We start from the raw sequence: 16,856 nt of genomic DNA on the forward strand, positions 1-16,856 counted from the left end.
AAACTCAGCTTCCATTGGCTTGAAACTCATCGTTGAGGGCCTATTTTCCTCTGCCTTCCGGGAAGCCGCTGCATGGCTTGGCTAATAATTAATAAGGTGAATTTTTAAGAAATTGAGCCTTCTTTCCCTGGAATAATAAATCTCTCGTTTCAGTGTGTGAAGCCTCTGGGAGAATCCTAATCAAGTTTCCTGATTCTGAAAAGATATTTTAATACAGTTTAAATGTATTCCCCATTATTTGAAGCTGCTAATATATTTTTATTAAAACACAATTCCATTCTGTATATGCCCTATAAAGCTAGAGGATTTCTTGAAACCACCCAGCTATTCTGCTTTTTGTATTACTAGGTTGTATGGTTGTGAACCAAAGTAATATTTAGCAGGTGCTCCTTTTGTGTGAAAAGATGGTTCTAACCATGCATGAAAAAGTCAAACTTTTTTAAAGTGGCAATCAAAATACTTCTACTCACTTGTGCAATGGATAATGCTAAGGATTTTGGAGGATACAAAAGAATTTAAGGCAGGACGCAGCCTTTAGGGATCTTTGAATGCCTGCGGGAAAACAAACAACATACCGTGAAATGTGGATGGATGGATAGATGACAGAGAGACAGAGAGATAGACAGTAGATACAAATGTATAGGAAGTACTGCATATAAACAGTTATTACTGTTGGAGTACAGAGATGAGAAAGATCTCTGCCCGGGTAGGATCAAGGAAAGTTTCTTTGAAAAAGTGGAACTTGCACTGGGAAGAATTCACGGAAGCAGAAAAGAGGGAGAGATTTCATTAGGAAGTGATTTACTGGGGAAGGTGCTGGTGGTAGATCTTAAATCAAAAGTAGAGTGGGCCATCAGTTTCACAATTTCTGTTTTCACAAGCTTCTGTTTTCTCTTTAAGTTGTTGATTGATTACATACTTTGTATCTGCATGTGCAAGCAACCCATAAGGGCTGGAGTTCTAGAAAAGTTTGTGCATTGACTTCCCACTGTGGATGGATGTGGTGTTTATGTGTTTATAATGAATATATTGAACATGGTGGATTTTCATGGCTATTGTTTAGTGGAAATGGCTATCTAGCACTTGTGAAGCTTTGGCTAATAGGGGTGTCAAAAGGTAAATTTGCTGTAAGCTTTGATCTGCCTTTAGGAAAATATTGCTAATACTTCCCTTCCTGTGCTCTCCTGCTGGACAGACACCAGCTAAGAATATTGATAGCCTAAGTCAAAATATGATGCCCTCATGTTCTTTTTCAAAACAGTGTTTATTCACACAAATATGTGGGATTCCATTTTCAATGTATCAGAGCCTTATTTCATTAAAATGAAGAACAGCCCTTTTGGGGAAGGAATGTGGGAACTCTGTATGAGAAATTGAGATAATCTGTAGTGAAGGGTTTTGTAAACTGTGAAGTGTTATGTGAATGATACATATGTGTGGAAGACCTTGAAATTCTTAGCAGAGAATTAAAAATGTGACCAGGAAGGTCTTAACAGATAAAACCAATGAAATTCTTTCATAGAAAACCAACCTCTCACAAAATTCCATACCCAAAGGGTTCAACAAAGTTTACCCTACCTCAAGCAAAGGAACAAATGCAAATATTAAAATCTATGCCTTCTTTTTAGGCATTATTTCAATTGTCCCACTGAAGGAAATGTAAACTTCTGCTCAGAATGTAGTCACTTTACTGCTACTATTTAACTGGCCGGAAGTTCGGCAGTTTCATTTCCAATGGCTGTCTGAAGATGCATGTGTAAAACGTTTATGTCTTCTCCCAAAATTGCTGTTTAGGTTTACTTGCGATCTTCCTACAGTCTTGCTTAAGCAGAGGTAGAAATCATTTGTTAGACTATTACTAGGATGTTTTTTTCCAGTTAACACAGGGGATGATAAATGAAAGCTTTTCGATTCTTCTTATGTTGCCAGATGATACTCTGATTGCTTTTTTGTCCCGCTCTCACATCAAGCTTTAGAAAAATTATAGGATATGCTGAATGTGATGGCCACCAAGCCATATGCTGCTGCATATTGAATCAGAATTCCAACAGACTTTCAATTGGCCATTGATTTACTGAATCTGGAAAGAGTTACAGATACCATTTAGGAAAACGTTCACATCTCCATGGCTAGAGGTACCAAAGTCTGATAAATATGTAGTGTTTTTGTTCAGTTACATGATGGCATTAACATTATAACTCCAAGATTAAATTCAACAGGTGGTCCTGATCCTCAGCACCTGAATTTCACAAATTACCGCCTGCCTGCAATGATAGTCTTGTCTCATATACTGCAGACTGAATTACTGTTGAGATTAAATCACTATGTGCTTTTGTTGAAAGACACGCTGCAAGTCAAGCCAGTGATGAGCAATATGTGTTGAAGCTTAAAATATCACTTTCCATGGTCGTATTCCCTACTTCCTCTTTCACAAACGATGCTGGCGGAAATTGTAATTCCAGTATGACTAAGTAAGTGAAGGCTACTTGGAGTTTCTTGTGATAATGAAACCATTTCATTTTCTCTTAGATAGATTTTTTTCTCTTCATTCCCAACCCTTCCCCTGACCTTTTCCCACAAATGTTCCACCAACTCATTTCCATCTCGTTACATGTCTGTCACTGCAGCTACTGTATCTGCATCCTGCCATTTCCTGGTCCCCGATTTTGGAAGCCATTGATTTCTAATCAGATCTTCCAGATCTAAGCAAAGAAGTCAATCTTCATGGCTTGGAGAAACTTCTGCCTTTAGAACTGCAGCATAATGTATAATCAAACTAAAACACACATGCACACAAACACACACACACACTCACTCACTAAATCAAGCAACCCTCAGAGGAAAGCTCCAAGTCACCCAGCAGAGTGGAAGGGGGCATGAAGCACATTATGTGTTCAGTCTGGGTTGGCTCTGGGTAGATAAAGTCATTTGCCATCTGGTGGACCCTGTGAAAATAAACTGTGAGCCGAGTCCCATTTCCAGTGGGCCGGAGCCTTTTCACAGAAGGCCCACTTGTCACCTGGCTTGCCCTCTTCTTAAGTGGCTTATGAAAAAGCAGTGATAATGGGGCCTGAAGCTGAGCTGCTATCTCCTCGCTTCGGTAGTAGTCCCCAAGAATGGATTTTACACGTACTGGTGACATGCTTGCCCTTGATTCTTCCTTTCCTTAAGCACTCAGTTATTCAGACAAAACCAAACTGCTTAGAGGTTTAATACTATCAGTATTAATTGGTAGATGTCCAGTTGGAATGATAAGACAAGTCAATGCAAGAGTTGAAAAGTAATTCAAAACCGGAAAAAAAGGTATATGCCATATAACTTACGTTGAAATTATGGCGTAAGAATTCTTCCTTTAGAGAGGTATATACATTCTCAAATATAAGTTTACACCATTTATTAGACCCTGTTATATAATATTTGAGGCATCCAATCAATGATAAATAATTTGGATCTCAAAGAAATTTAAAGTGAGCTTATTTTCAGTGCTCAAGTATTACAAAATGTAATCTGCCAATGATAACAAAACTGTGTTATCACAAAGCATCAACCAAATGGAATCATGAAATGAACTGTTTTTTATGGGAGAAGAGTTCCAATAACGTGGGTGTTTTTAACTGGAGAAGTTAAACTATTTTAACATTTACTGAATAGTTAACCTTCCTTAATTCTGAAACCAGGAGTATTTCTCCACCTTCCCACAGGAGTAATCCCAAGATACTTTTATGCCAAAGCCCAAATTGTACCCAGCAGATGGTCTGACCTAGCTCCCTCTCAAGTTTCAGGCATTCTGGCCTCCTTGCTGATCCTTGGACACTCATTCTGCCTCAGAACCTTTGCACTTGTTGTTTCATCTCCCTGGAAAGCTCTCACTCAAGATCTTTTGCATGGTTGATTTCTTATGGTCATTTAGTCCTCAGATCACATATCATCTTCTTGTGTAACACACTCTTTAAATAGCCCCCTTCTCACGAGTCATTCTCTATCATACCAGCCTGTTTTATTTTCCTTACAATACTTAACAATATCTGAAATAATCTTAAAGTTTACTTGTCTCTTGTCTGCCAACCCCCCAAGTAGAATCCAAGTGCTCTGATATCAAAGCATCTGATACATCTTGTTGACCAGTTTAAATCCAGGCCCTAATACTTGGCCATTGGTGGGCACACAATAAGTATTTATGGAAGGAAAGAAGAACGCAGGGCGTATTGGGGGTGGGGTATCCCTGGAGAAGGACAAAGCTGCCTTACCTTATGTCAAGTCCTTTCTCTGCAAGACACATCAGTGCAGTCCCAGGCCCTGGTATGTCTCATCTTTCCTAAATTTGATTTACTCCTCCTCCTCCTAATAATGATAATAGGAAATGATTTGAAACATAAGAGTCTTTGGGAATGAGATTTGGGAATCTACCATTTTAATAGGCTTCCCTTATGGTTCTTGTGCATGTTAAAGTTTGAGAATCATCATTTGAAACGTTTTTAATCATCATAGTGTGTAGTTCTGTAGCTAATGTCTGGGTTTTTGAACTACTCATAGCCCTTAGTAAATATTCATTGAAGGCCTAATCGTTGCAAAATTCCAGGGTATCCTGGAAGAAGAGCACAGTCCCTGCCCTCAAAGAACCTTTGATCTTATTGGAAAGAAAAGACAAAGAAGCAAGAAAAATTAAATAATAAAGCAAGTCCTGAATAATAATATGAAACCAAGAAACAATACATCAAGGCACGGACACTAAAAAGGGGGCAATTTCTGTGATCTTTCTCATCTATAAAGTAAGTTAGATACTGTTGTTACCTTAGAAGTTATAAAACTTTGAAACTAAAATTCTATTATTCATTAGCCCTTTTAAATATATGGCTTCGTTCTGGCTTCCTTTCTCTCATTGGTTGTGAAAAAGAGTTATTAGAAAAAGAGCTATTTCAAGTCAAAGAGCTATTAATGTCAAGCCCAAGCATTCCCACTTACAGATGTTTTGGAAAAGTCAGATTCAGTGACAAACGTGTGTAGAGTCACAGTGGAAAGTTCCGTCTGCACTTAGACTGACTTTGCCAAGGACAGATTAAGATGCTTTGATCTGTTTTCTACTCATTAGCAGGGTGATGTTATTTGACTGTTTACAGAGGATGTGTCCTAACATAAAATATGTGTCCTAAAGGAAAATCTGTAATTGCTGGGATATTGTGCTTTCTTTCTTTTTTTAAAAACATCTTTATTGGAGTATAATTGCTTTACAATGTGTGTTAGTTTCTGCTGTATAACAAAGTGAATCAGCTATACATAAACATATATCCCCATATCTCCTCCCTCTTGCGTCTCCCTCCCACCCTCCGTATCCTACCCCTCTAGGTGGACACAAAGCAATAAGCTGATCTCCCTGTGCTATGTGGCTGCTTCCCACTAGCTATCTATTTTACATTTGGTAGTGTATATAATGTCCATGGCACTCTCTTACTTCGTCCCAGCTTCCCCTTCCCCCTCGTCATGTCTTCAAGTCCATTCTCTACATCTGCATCTTTATTCCTGTCCTGCCCCTACGTTCTTCAGAACCTTTTCTTTTTTAGATACTATATATAAGTGTTAGCATACAGTATTTGTTTTTCTCTTTCTGACTTACTTCACTCTGTATGACAGTCTCTAGGTCCATCTACCACACTATAAATAACTCAATTTCGTTTCTTTTTATGGCTGAGTAATATTCCATTGTATACATGTGCCACATCTTCTTTATCCATTCATCTGTCGATGGACACTTAGGTAGCTTCCATGTTCTGCCTATTGTAAATAGAACTGCAGTGAACATTGTGGTACATGACTCTTTTTGAATTATTGTTTTACTCGTATGGTAGTTTTAGTTTTTTAAGGAACCTCCATACTGTTCTCCACAGTGGCTGTATCAATTTACATTCCCACCAACAGTGCAAGAGGGTTCCCTTTTCTCCACACCCTCTCCAGCATTTATTGTTTCTAGATTTTTGATGATGGCCATTCTGACTGGTGTGAGGTGATACCTCATTGCAGTTTTGATTTGCATTTCTCTAATGATTAGTGATGTTGAGCATCCTTTCATGTGTTTGTTGGCAATCTGTATATCTTCTCTGGAGAAATGTCTATTTAGGTCCTCTGCCCATTTTTGGATTGGGTTGTTTGTTTTTTTGATATTGAGCTGTATAAGCTGCCTGTATAATTTGGAGATTAATTCTTTGTCAGTTGTTTCACTTGCAAATATTTTCTCCCATTCTGAGTGTTGTCTTTTCGACTTGTTTATGATTTCCTTTCCTGTGCAAAAGCTTTTAAGTTTCATTAGGTCCCATTTGTTTATTTTTGTTTTTATTTCCATTTCTCTAGGAGGTGGGTCAAAAAGGATCTTGCTGTGATGTATGTCATAGAGTGTTCTGCCTATGTTTTCCTCTAAGAGTTTTATAGTGTCTGGCCTTACATTTAGGTCTTCAATCCATTTTGAGTTTATTTTTGTGTATGGTGTTAGGGAGTGTTCTAATTTCATTCTTTTATATGTAGCTGTCCAGTTTTCCCAGCACCACTTATCGAAGAGGCTGTCTTTTCTCCATTGTATATTCTTGCCTCCTTTATCAAAGATAAGGTGACCACATGTTTGTGGGTTTACCTCTGGGCTTTCTATTCTGTTCCATTAATCTATATTTCTGTTTTTGTGCCAGTACCATACTGTCTTGATTACTGTAGCTTTGTAGTATAGTCTGAAGTACAGGAAACTGATTCCTCTAGCTCCATTTTTCTTTCTCAAGATTGCTTCGGCTATGTGTTTGCATACGAATTGTGAAATTTTTTGTTCTAGTTCTGTGAAAAATGCCATTGGTAGTTTGATAGGAATTGCACTGGATCTGCAGATTGCTTTGGGTAGTATAGTCATTTTCACAACGTTGATTCTTCCAATCCAAGAACATGGTATATCTCTCTATCTGTTTGTATCATCTTTAATTTCTTTCATCAGTATCTTATAGTTTTCTGTATACAGGTCTTTTGTCTCCCTAGGTAGGTTTATTCCTAGGTATTTTATTCTTTTTGTTGCAGTGGTAAATGGGAGTGGTTCCTTAATTTCGCTTTCAGATTTTTCATCATTCGTCTATAGGAATGCAAGAGATTTCTGTGCATTAATTTTATAACCTGTTACTTTACCAAGTTCATTGATTAGCTCTAGTAGTTTTCTGGTAGCATCTTTGGGATTCTCTATGTCTAGTATCATGTCATCTGCAAACAGTGACAGTTTTACTTCTTCTTTTCTGATTTGGATTCCTTTTATTTCTTTGCTGTCTCTGATTGCTGTGGCTAAAACTTCCAAAACTGTGTTGAATAATAGTGGTGAGAGTGGGCAACCTTGTCTTCTTCTGGATCTTAGTGGAAATGCTTTCAGTTTTTCACCATTGAAAACGATGTTGGCTGTGGGTTTGCCATATATGGCCTTTATTATGTTGAGGTAAGTTCTCTCTATGCCTAGTTTCTGGACAGTTTTTATCATAAATCGGTGTTGAATTTTGTCAAAAGCTTTTTCTGCATCTATTGAGATGATCATATGGTTTTTATTCTTCAATTTGTTAATATGGTGTATCACATTGATTGATTTGCATATATTGAAAAATCTTGCATTCCTGGGATAAACCCCACTTGATCATGGTGTATGATCCTTTTAATGTTCTGTTGGATTCTGTTTGCTAGTATTTTGTTGAGGATTTTTGCATCTATATTCATCAGTGAGATTGGCCTGTAGTTTTCCTTTTTTTGCATGACATCTTTGTCTGGTTTTGGTATCAGGGTGATGTTGGCCTCATAGAATGAGTTTGGGAGTGTTCCTCCCTCTGCTACATTTAGGAAGAGTTTGAGAAGGATAGGTGTTAGCTCTTCTCTAAATGTTTGATAGAATTCACCTGTGAAGCCATCTGGTCCTGGGCTTTTGTTTGTTGGAAGATTTTTCATCACAGTTTCAATTTCAGTGCTTGTGATTGGTGTGTTTATATTTTCTATTTCTTCCTGGTTCAGTCTTGGGAGGTTGTGCTTTTCTAAGAATTTGTCCATTTCTTCTGGGTTGTTTATTTGATTTGCATATAGTTGCTTGTAGTAATCTCTCATGATCCTTTGTATTTCTGCACTGTCAGTTGTTACTTCTCCATTTTCATTTCTAATTCTATTGATTTGAATCTTCTCCCTTATTTTCTTGATGAGTCTGGCTAATAGTTTATCAATTTGGTTTATCTTCTCAAAGAACCCACTTTTAGTTTTATTTATTTCTGATCTAATCTTTATGATTTCCTTCCTTCTGCTGACTTTGGGGTTTATTTTTTTTCTTCATTCTCTAATTGCTTTATGTGTAAGGTTAGGTTGTTTATTTGAGATGTTTCTTGTTTCTTGAGGTAGGATTGTATTGCTATAAACTTCCCTCTTAGAACTGCTTTTGCTGCATCCCGTAGGTTTTGGGCTATCGTGTTTTCATTGTCATTTGTTTATAGATATTTTTAAATTTTCTCTTTGATTTCTTCAGTGATCTCTTGGTTATTTAGTAGTGTATTATTTAGCATCCATGTGTTTGTATTTTTTACAGATTTTTTCCTGTAATTGATATCTAGTCTTATAGCGTTGTGGTCAGAAAAGATACTTGATATGATTTCAATTTTCTTAAATTTACCAAGGCTTGATTTGTGACCCAAGATATTATGTATCCTGGAGAATGTTCCATGAGCACTTGACAAGAAAGTGTATTCTGTTGTTTTTCGATGGAATTTCCTTTAATTTTCAGTTAAGTCCATATTGTTTCACATGTCATTTAAAGCTTGTGTTTCCTTATTTATTTTCATTTTGGGTGTTCTGTCCATTGGTGAAATTGGGGTGTTAAAGTCCCCTACTATGATTGTGTTACTGTCAACTTCCCCTTTTATGGCTGTTAGCATTTGCCTTATGTATTCAGGTGCTCCTATGTTGGGTGCATAAATATTTAAAATTGTTATATCTTCTTCTTGGATTGATCCCTTAATCATTATGTAGTGTCTTCTTTGCCTCTTGTAGTGGTCTATGTTTTAAAGTCTAGTTTGTCTGATATGAGAATTGCTACTCCAGTTTTCTTTTGATTTCCATTTACCTGGAATATCTTTTTCCATCCCCTCACTTTCAGTCTGTATGTGTCCCTAGGTCTGAAGTGGGTCTCTTGTGGACAACATATATACAGGACTTGTTTTTTTTTTTTTTTTTAAGATGTTGGGGGTAGGAGTTTTTTTTATTAATTAATTAATTTTTTTTTTGCTGTGTTGAGTCTTCGTTTCTGTGTGAGGGCTTTCTCTAGTTGTGGCAAGCGGGGGCCACTCTTCATCGCAGTGTGCAGGGCTCTCACTATCACGGCCTCTCTTGTTGTGGAGCACAGGCTCCAGACACGCAGGCTCAGTAGTTGTGGCTCATGGGCCTAGTTGCTCCGCGGCATGTGGGATCTTCCCAGACCAGGGCTCGAACCCATGTCCCCTGCATTAGCAGGCAGATTCTCAACCGCTGCACCACCAGGGAAGCCCAGGACTTGTTTTTGTATCCATTCACCCAGTCTATGTCTTTTGGTTAGAGGACTTAATCCATTTACACTTAAGGTAGTTATCCATATGTGTGTTCCTATTACCATTTTCTTAATTGTTTTGGGCTTGTTATTGTAGGTCTTTTCCTTCTCTTGTGTTTCATTTCTAGAGAAGTTTCTTTAGGATTTGTTGTAAAGCTGGTTTGATGGTGCTGAATTGTCTTAGCCTTTGCTTGTCTGTAAAGGTTTTAATTTCCCCGTCAAATCTGAATGAGATCCTTGCTGGGTAGAGTAATCTTGGTTGTAGGTTTTTCCCTTTCATCACTTTAAATATGTCCTGCCACTCCCTTCTGGCCTGCAGAGTTTCTGCTGAGAAATCAGCTGTTAACCTTATGGGGATTCCCTTGTATGTTATTTGTTGCTTTTCCCTTGATGCTTTTAATATTTTTTCTTTGTATTTAATTTTTGATAGTTTGATTAATATGTGTCTTGGAGTGTTTTTCCTTGGATTTATCCTGTATGGGACTCTCTGCACTTCCTGGACTTGATTGACTATTTCCTTTCCCATATAAGGGAAGTTTTCAACTATAATCTCTTCAAATATTTCTCAGTCCCTTTCTTTTTCTCTTCTTCTGGGACCCCTATAGTTCGAAATTGGTACATTTAGTGTTGTCCCAGAGGTCTCTGAGACTGTCCTCAATTCTTTTCATTCTTTTTTCTTTATTCTGCTCTGCAGTAGTTATTTCCACTATTTTATCTTCCAAGTCACTTATCCGTTCTTCTGCCTCAGTTATTCTGCTATTGATTCTTCCTAGAGAATTTTAAATTTCATTTATTGTGCTATTCATCATTGTTTGTTTGCTCTCTAGTTTTTCTAGGTCTTTGTTAAATGTTTCTTGTATTTTTTCCATTCTATTTCAAAGATTTTGGATCATCATTACTATCATTACTCTGAATACTTTTTCAGGTAGACTGCCTATTTCCTCTTCATTTGTTTGGTCTGGTGGGTTTTTACATTGCTCTTTCATCTGCTGTGTATTTCTCTGTCTTCTCATTTTGCTTAACTTACTGTGTTTAGGGTCTCCTTTCTGCAGCCTGCAGGTTCGTAGTTGCCATTGTTTTTTTTTTTTTTTTTTTTTGCGGTACGCGGGCCTCTCACTGTTGTGGCCTCTCCCGTTGCGGAGCACAGGCTCCGGACGCTCAGGCTCAGTGGCCATGGCTCATGGGCCTAGCCGCTCCGCGGCATGTGGGATCTTCCCCGACCGGGGCACGAACCCGTGTCCCCTGCATCGGCAGGCAGACTCTCAACCACTGCGCCACCAGGGAAGCCTGTTCCCATTGTTTTTGATGTCTACCCCCAGTGGGTAAGGTTGGTTCAGTGGGTTGTGTAGGCTTCCTGGTGGAGGGGACTTGTGCCTGTGTTCTGGTGGATGAGGCTGGATCTTGCCTTTCTGGTGGGCAGGACTGCATCAAGTGGTGTGTTTTGGTGTGTCTGTGAACTTACTATGATTTTAGGCAGCCTCTCTACTAATGGGTTGGGTTGTGTTCCTCTCTTGCTAGTTGTTTGGCATAGGGTGTCCAGCACTGTAGCTTGCTGGTCGTTGAGTGGAGCTGGGTCTCAGCATTGAGATGGAGATCTCTGAGAGAGCTTTTACCATTTGATATCACGTCGGGCGGGGAGGTCTCTGGTGGACCAATGTCTTGAACTCGGCTCTGCCACCTCAGAGGCTCAGGCCTGACACTTGGCTGGAGCACCAAGACTCTGTCAGCCACATGGCTCATAAGAAAAGGGAGAAAAAAAAAAAGAAAGAAAGAAAGAAAGAAAGTAAAATAAATAAAATAAAATAAAGTTACTAAATAAAAAAATTAAAAAATATTAAAAATAATTAGGGCCTCCCTGGTGGCGCAAGTGGTTGAGAGTCTGCCTGCCGATGCAGGGGATACGGGTTCGTGCCCCGGTCTGGGAGGATCCCATATGCCGCGGAGCGGCTGGGCCCGTGAGCCATGGCCGCTGAGCCTGCGCGTCCGGAACCTGCGCGTCTGGAGCCTGTGCTCTGCAACGGGGGAGGCCACAACAGTGAGAGGCCCGCATACCGAAAAAAAAAAAAAAAAAAAAAATTAAAAAGTAATAAAAAGAAAAAGAATGAGAGCACAACCAAACCAAAAAAAAAAATCCACCAATGATAAGAAGTGCTAAAAACTATACAAAAAACCCCTCAGACAGACAGAACCCTAGGACAAATGCTAAAAGCAAAGCTATACAGACAAGATCACACAAAGCATACACATTCACAGTCACAAAAGGAGAAAAAGGAAAAATATATATATTAGAAAAAAAGAAGGAAGAGAGCAACCAAATCAATAAACCAATCTACCAGTGATAGTAAGCTCTAAATACTAAACTAAGATAAATATTAAACCAGAAACAAGTTAGTTGCAGAAAGCAAACCCAAAGTCTACAGTTGCCCCCAAAGTCGAACTCCTCAATTTTGGATGATTCGTTGTCTATTCAGGAATTCCATAGCTGAAGGGTACATCAGTCTGACTGTGGAGATTTAATCTGCTGGTCCTGAGGCTGCTGGGAGAGATTTCCCTTTCTCTTCTTTGTTCGCACAGCTCCTGGGGTTCAGCTTTGGATTAGCCCCTGCCTCTGCATGTAGGTCATCTGAGAGCGTCTTCTCCTTGCCCAGACAGGATGGGTTTAAAGTAGCAGCTGACTAGGTGGCTCTGGTTCACTCAGGCCAGGGGGAGGGAGAGATACAGAATGCGGGGCGAGCCTAAGGCAGCAGAGGCCAGTGTGTCATTGCAACAGCCTGAGGCATGATGTGTGTTCTCCTGGGGAAGTTGTCCCTGGATCGCGGGACCCTGGCAGTGGTGGGCGGCACAGGCTCCCGGGAGGGGAGGTGTGGATAGTGACCTGTGCTTATGCACAGGCTTCTTGGTGGCTGCAGCAGCAGCCTTAGCATTTCACGCCCATCTCTGGGGTCCACGCTGATAGCCGCAGCTCACGCCCATCTCTGGAGCTCGTTTAGGTGGTGCTCTGAATCCCCTCTCCTCACACACCCCAAAACAATGGTCTCTTGCCTCTTAGGCAAGTCCAAACTTTTTCCCAGACTCCCTCCTGGCTAGCTGTGGTGCACTAGCCCCCTTCAGGCTGTGTTCACGCAGCCAACCCCAGTCCTTTCCCTGGGGTCTGACGTCCAAAGCTGGAGCCTCGGCTTCTAGTCCCCACCCACCCTGGCGGCTGAGCAGACAAGCCTCTCAGGCTGGTGAGGGCTGGTCGGCACTGATCCTCTGTGCGGGAATCTCTCCGCTTTTCCCTCTGCACCCCTGTTGCCATGCTCTCCTCCATGGCACCGAAGCTCCCCCCCCCACCCCCGTCTCCGTTAGTGTAAGGGCTTCCTAGTGTGTGGACACCTTTCCTTCTTCACAGCTCCCTCCCACTGGTGCAGGTCCTGTCCCTATTCTTTTGTCTCTGTTTTTTTCTTTTTTCTTTTGTCCTACCCAGGTATGTGGGGAGTTTCTTGCCTTTTGGGAAGACTGAGGTCTTCTGCCAGCATTCAGTAGGTGTTCTGTAGGAGTTGTTCTACATGTAGATGTATTTTTGATGTATTTGTGGGGAGAAAGGTGATCTCTATGTCTTACTCCTCCACCATCTTGAAGCTCTGCCAGCATGAATTAATTTTAAGTTCGAAATATTTAATCTCTTTATGATTCTCCTTTGGCATGGCATAGGATCTCCTGGACGCTTGAAGGGAGTGAACCCTCTTACCCTGTTCACATGTGTCTGTAACATATGGTGACTATATTTCCAAACCAAATCTCATAATTCATGGTATGATGAATTTGAACATAATTGTGTTGGCCACAAGACAGAATATTTGCAATCAGATCCATCCTGGAGACATGAGATCTGTTATAGAGGGGACTTTCCTTATCCCTGAAGTCAAACAGCAGCTCAGTATAATTCCTGTCCTGCAAATATTGGGATAAAGAGAGATTAAAGATGAGAAAAGACTGAAACATTAAAACCCATCATCAATCAATAAATGATTCTGGAACCCTTCTATACACCTATTACATAGCCTTTGATCAGCTGTGAAGGATCTTAGATATAGAAAGACAAGGAGTGATTATTTCTTAAATAATAATATTATTACCCATACCTTGTGATTCAAGAGAAGAATCCCCTTGGGAGTCAGTAGATTTATGATCAAATGATCAATAAAAACTTGGGGATGGGGGCATTTATGAGATGTACTCAGATTCCTCTTCATAAGCTCTTTTAGTCTTAAACTCTTAGTGTGGGCCTGGGCCAAATAAATATTTTCACTGCATGCTCTATTCAATATGGTTTCCCAAGTAAAAGCCACAGGCATGAATAGGCTCAGTTTAGACAGTATATCGGCAGGGAAGCCTTCCTGGACTTGTAGCCCAGGAAAGCCCTGAGCTCTGTGTTTTGTCATCATAGCCAGCATCTCATGATGATACTTATTCTGGTTGATTGTCATTTCTTGTCTAAAACTGTCTGCTTTCTCAGCTTGACTCGTGGAGTCTGGGAATTTTCTCTCTTTTTTTGTCATTGAATGCCCAGCCTGGCATATAATGGGTCTTCAATAAGTATTCATTGAATAAATAAGTGTATCTATATGAAGATTTTATATTTCTTCTAAAATAAGACTGTTTCTGACTGCTTGGAGTTACTGACAAGGAAGAGCTACACATCATAAATGTCCATTTCTCCAGCCACAATTTGTAGCTCTGTAACCATTTTATTTCTACTTTCTTGTACTAATCAGAGCTCTTAAGACATACTCAAAATTTTAGAGCTAGAATGAAAACTTCAAAATGATCAAAAGGAATTCAAGGGTGGTCATGCGATTTGCCCAAAGTCGAGGGTTAGTGGCAGTGCTAGGGCTAAAATGTGGGTCTCTAATGTGAATATCATTACCGTAAGGGAAATTCAGTGCCAGTATATTCTAAGCCGTGACTCAACATTATTTGAACAGAATTTATTAAAATGAAGAGCCTAGGCCTATCCAGTTATTGGAAAGAGATAAATATTTAAACATCTTATTATTCTGAAATGAATTTGAGAATATGCCTCTGGGTAGTTAAAAAGAGCTCCCACCAGCCACTGACTTAGCAACGGGTACTCTAAAGGCTGCACAAAATGCATGACACTGATGTAATTGGAACAATTTACAAATCAGAGTGAATTTTGCCTTTAAAAAGTAAACCAAGCCAAAAGGAATGTTGTGTTTAATTATTTGCAGAAAATGTCATGACTAGACCACTCATTTATCTGAATTACCTTCTCCACAGTGGGGAAGGAAACACTATCGGGAGACTCAGTTCACCAAGTATCTGGACTGCCCTTCTGCAAGTAACCATTGATTCCTCCTAAATTCTGAGATGTGATTCTTACTCTGAGAAGGAATTACTTTAGGCAAATAAGAAACCATTTTACCCATGGTAGGGAAAATTAACCTTGATAGTTGTTGTAGCTCAGAATGAAAAGGAAACTTTCTTTATTATATTCTCTTTTAATAGCTAAGGAGGTGTCTTTATTGTTCCTGGGAACCTCACAGAGTCTGAGGATACCCTGGCAGACTGAAATGCAGAGTTAAACCATTTTTTAATAAGAAAGCATATCCCAGAAATTAATTGCACATATGGGACCTCTCCACTGACTGAACTGCATTACTGTGTTTCTCATTTACAGATTTGCTTGTGTTCCTTGCATGCCTCCAATGGCTTCCCACTGCCTGGAGGATCAAGTTCAGACTCCATAGGAAGGCTCACAAGGCCCAACAGGGTCTGCATGGCCTAATTCTCCAACCTCACCTCCCACAGCAGCCCGCAGCCCAGGCTGCACACACCCTGGGAACACAGCTTGCTGTTTCACACTTACCTGCTCTTCCTCCCTCTCTCATTTAATCCACCAGGTAGGGGACGAATCATCCATTAAAATCCAGTGCAAGCATCTCCTTCCTAAAGTTTTCCCAGATACAACCTCTATGCAGAGTAAGCCCTGCATTGTCTTATGCCAGCAGTGTATCAGTTAGTCAATCACATATTGGCTGAGTGCCTACTATGTACTAGACTCAGAGGAGGAAACGAGAGGAAGGACCTAGTCTTTACCCACAGGAAAATCACAGTGGAGGAAGCACATATGACAATGACTCTATCTTTGTAAGTGCTAAACTATTCTCTGTATCCTGTGCAGGCCTCTAATCACAAAGTATTGCTATTATTTGTCTGCATGCTTGTCTCCTCGACTAGGCTGTACCTTCTTTTTTTTTTTTTTTTTTTGCGGTAGGTGGGCCTCTTACTGTTGTGGCCTCTCCTGTTGCGGAGCATAGGCTCCAGACGCGCAGGCTCAGCGGCCATGGCTCACAGGCCTAGCCACTCCGCGGCATGTGGGATCTTCCCGGACTGGGGCACGAACCTGTGTCCCCTGCATCAGCAGGTGGACTCTCAACCACTGTGCCACCAGGGAAGCCCAGCTGTACCTTCTTGAGACCAGGAACATAACTTATCCATCCTGGTATTTCCAGAACCTAAAGCTGTACCTCATACATGGCGAAGCTCAACACATCTTTGTTGAACGTTAGGTGGACAGAATCCTGTTGTAATGATATGTAATAGGAAGAGATTTGAACAAGTCTGGCTAATAGACTTAACATAAGAATGACAGAAATGATAAGTAGGGGCAGAAGGACTTCACATTTGTGGCGGACACATCTTTAGTTCCTGGTTCCCCTTTAAATGCAGAGCAGCATTTGCTGATCTTTCCAGAGTGGTTGCCCAGGTGTTGAGAGATGGGAATGCCTGTATTTAAGGACAGTATGGTATCCTGGGAGGCAGGGAGGCATGTCTAAGCTTTTTACGTGTTATGAGCACTTTGGAAAGTCATGTAACTTGTAGGCTAGTCTGTAGAAGGGGCAGTTAAGCTAGATTTCATTCGGTCTCTCATTTATCAAATAATATTGTGTGACTTGCCATTGTGTTCGGGACCCAGAAGGCAACGATGCACAAGGTGGGATCCCTGACTCTATGAAACTTACATCTAGGAGAGAGGTATGTAAACAGACATAAAATTACAGCACAGATTTGGAAAGAAAGATTTACATGTTATGGAGATTAGCTTTTTTTCCTGAAAGCTTTGAGGAAGTCTTTAAAGGGTGAATTAGAGGAGTGACTTCATCAGATTGTGTTTCAATGGATCCCTGTGGCTTTGGCATGGCACAGGTCAGAGCGGTCCTAGATTATAGGAAGAGGGACCAGTTAGCGGAGTGTGGATGTGATCTGAGTGAGTGACAGGAAAAGAGACCTA

General features: G+C 40.3%; 1 protein-coding gene across 2 annotated transcripts in view; it reads left to right on the forward strand.

The window, feature by feature from the left end:
* Positions 1–16,856, forward strand: part of ST6GALNAC5 (ST6 N-acetylgalactosaminide alpha-2,6-sialyltransferase 5) — a 182,690-nt gene that overhangs the window by 1,548 nt on the left and 164,286 nt on the right. The window lies entirely within an intron of this gene.

The sequence above is a fragment of the Mesoplodon densirostris genome, chromosome 2 (assembly GCF_025265405.1).
Source record: "Mesoplodon densirostris isolate mMesDen1 chromosome 2, mMesDen1 primary haplotype, whole genome shotgun sequence".
Taxonomy (NCBI): domain Eukaryota; kingdom Metazoa; phylum Chordata; class Mammalia; order Artiodactyla; family Ziphiidae; genus Mesoplodon; species Mesoplodon densirostris.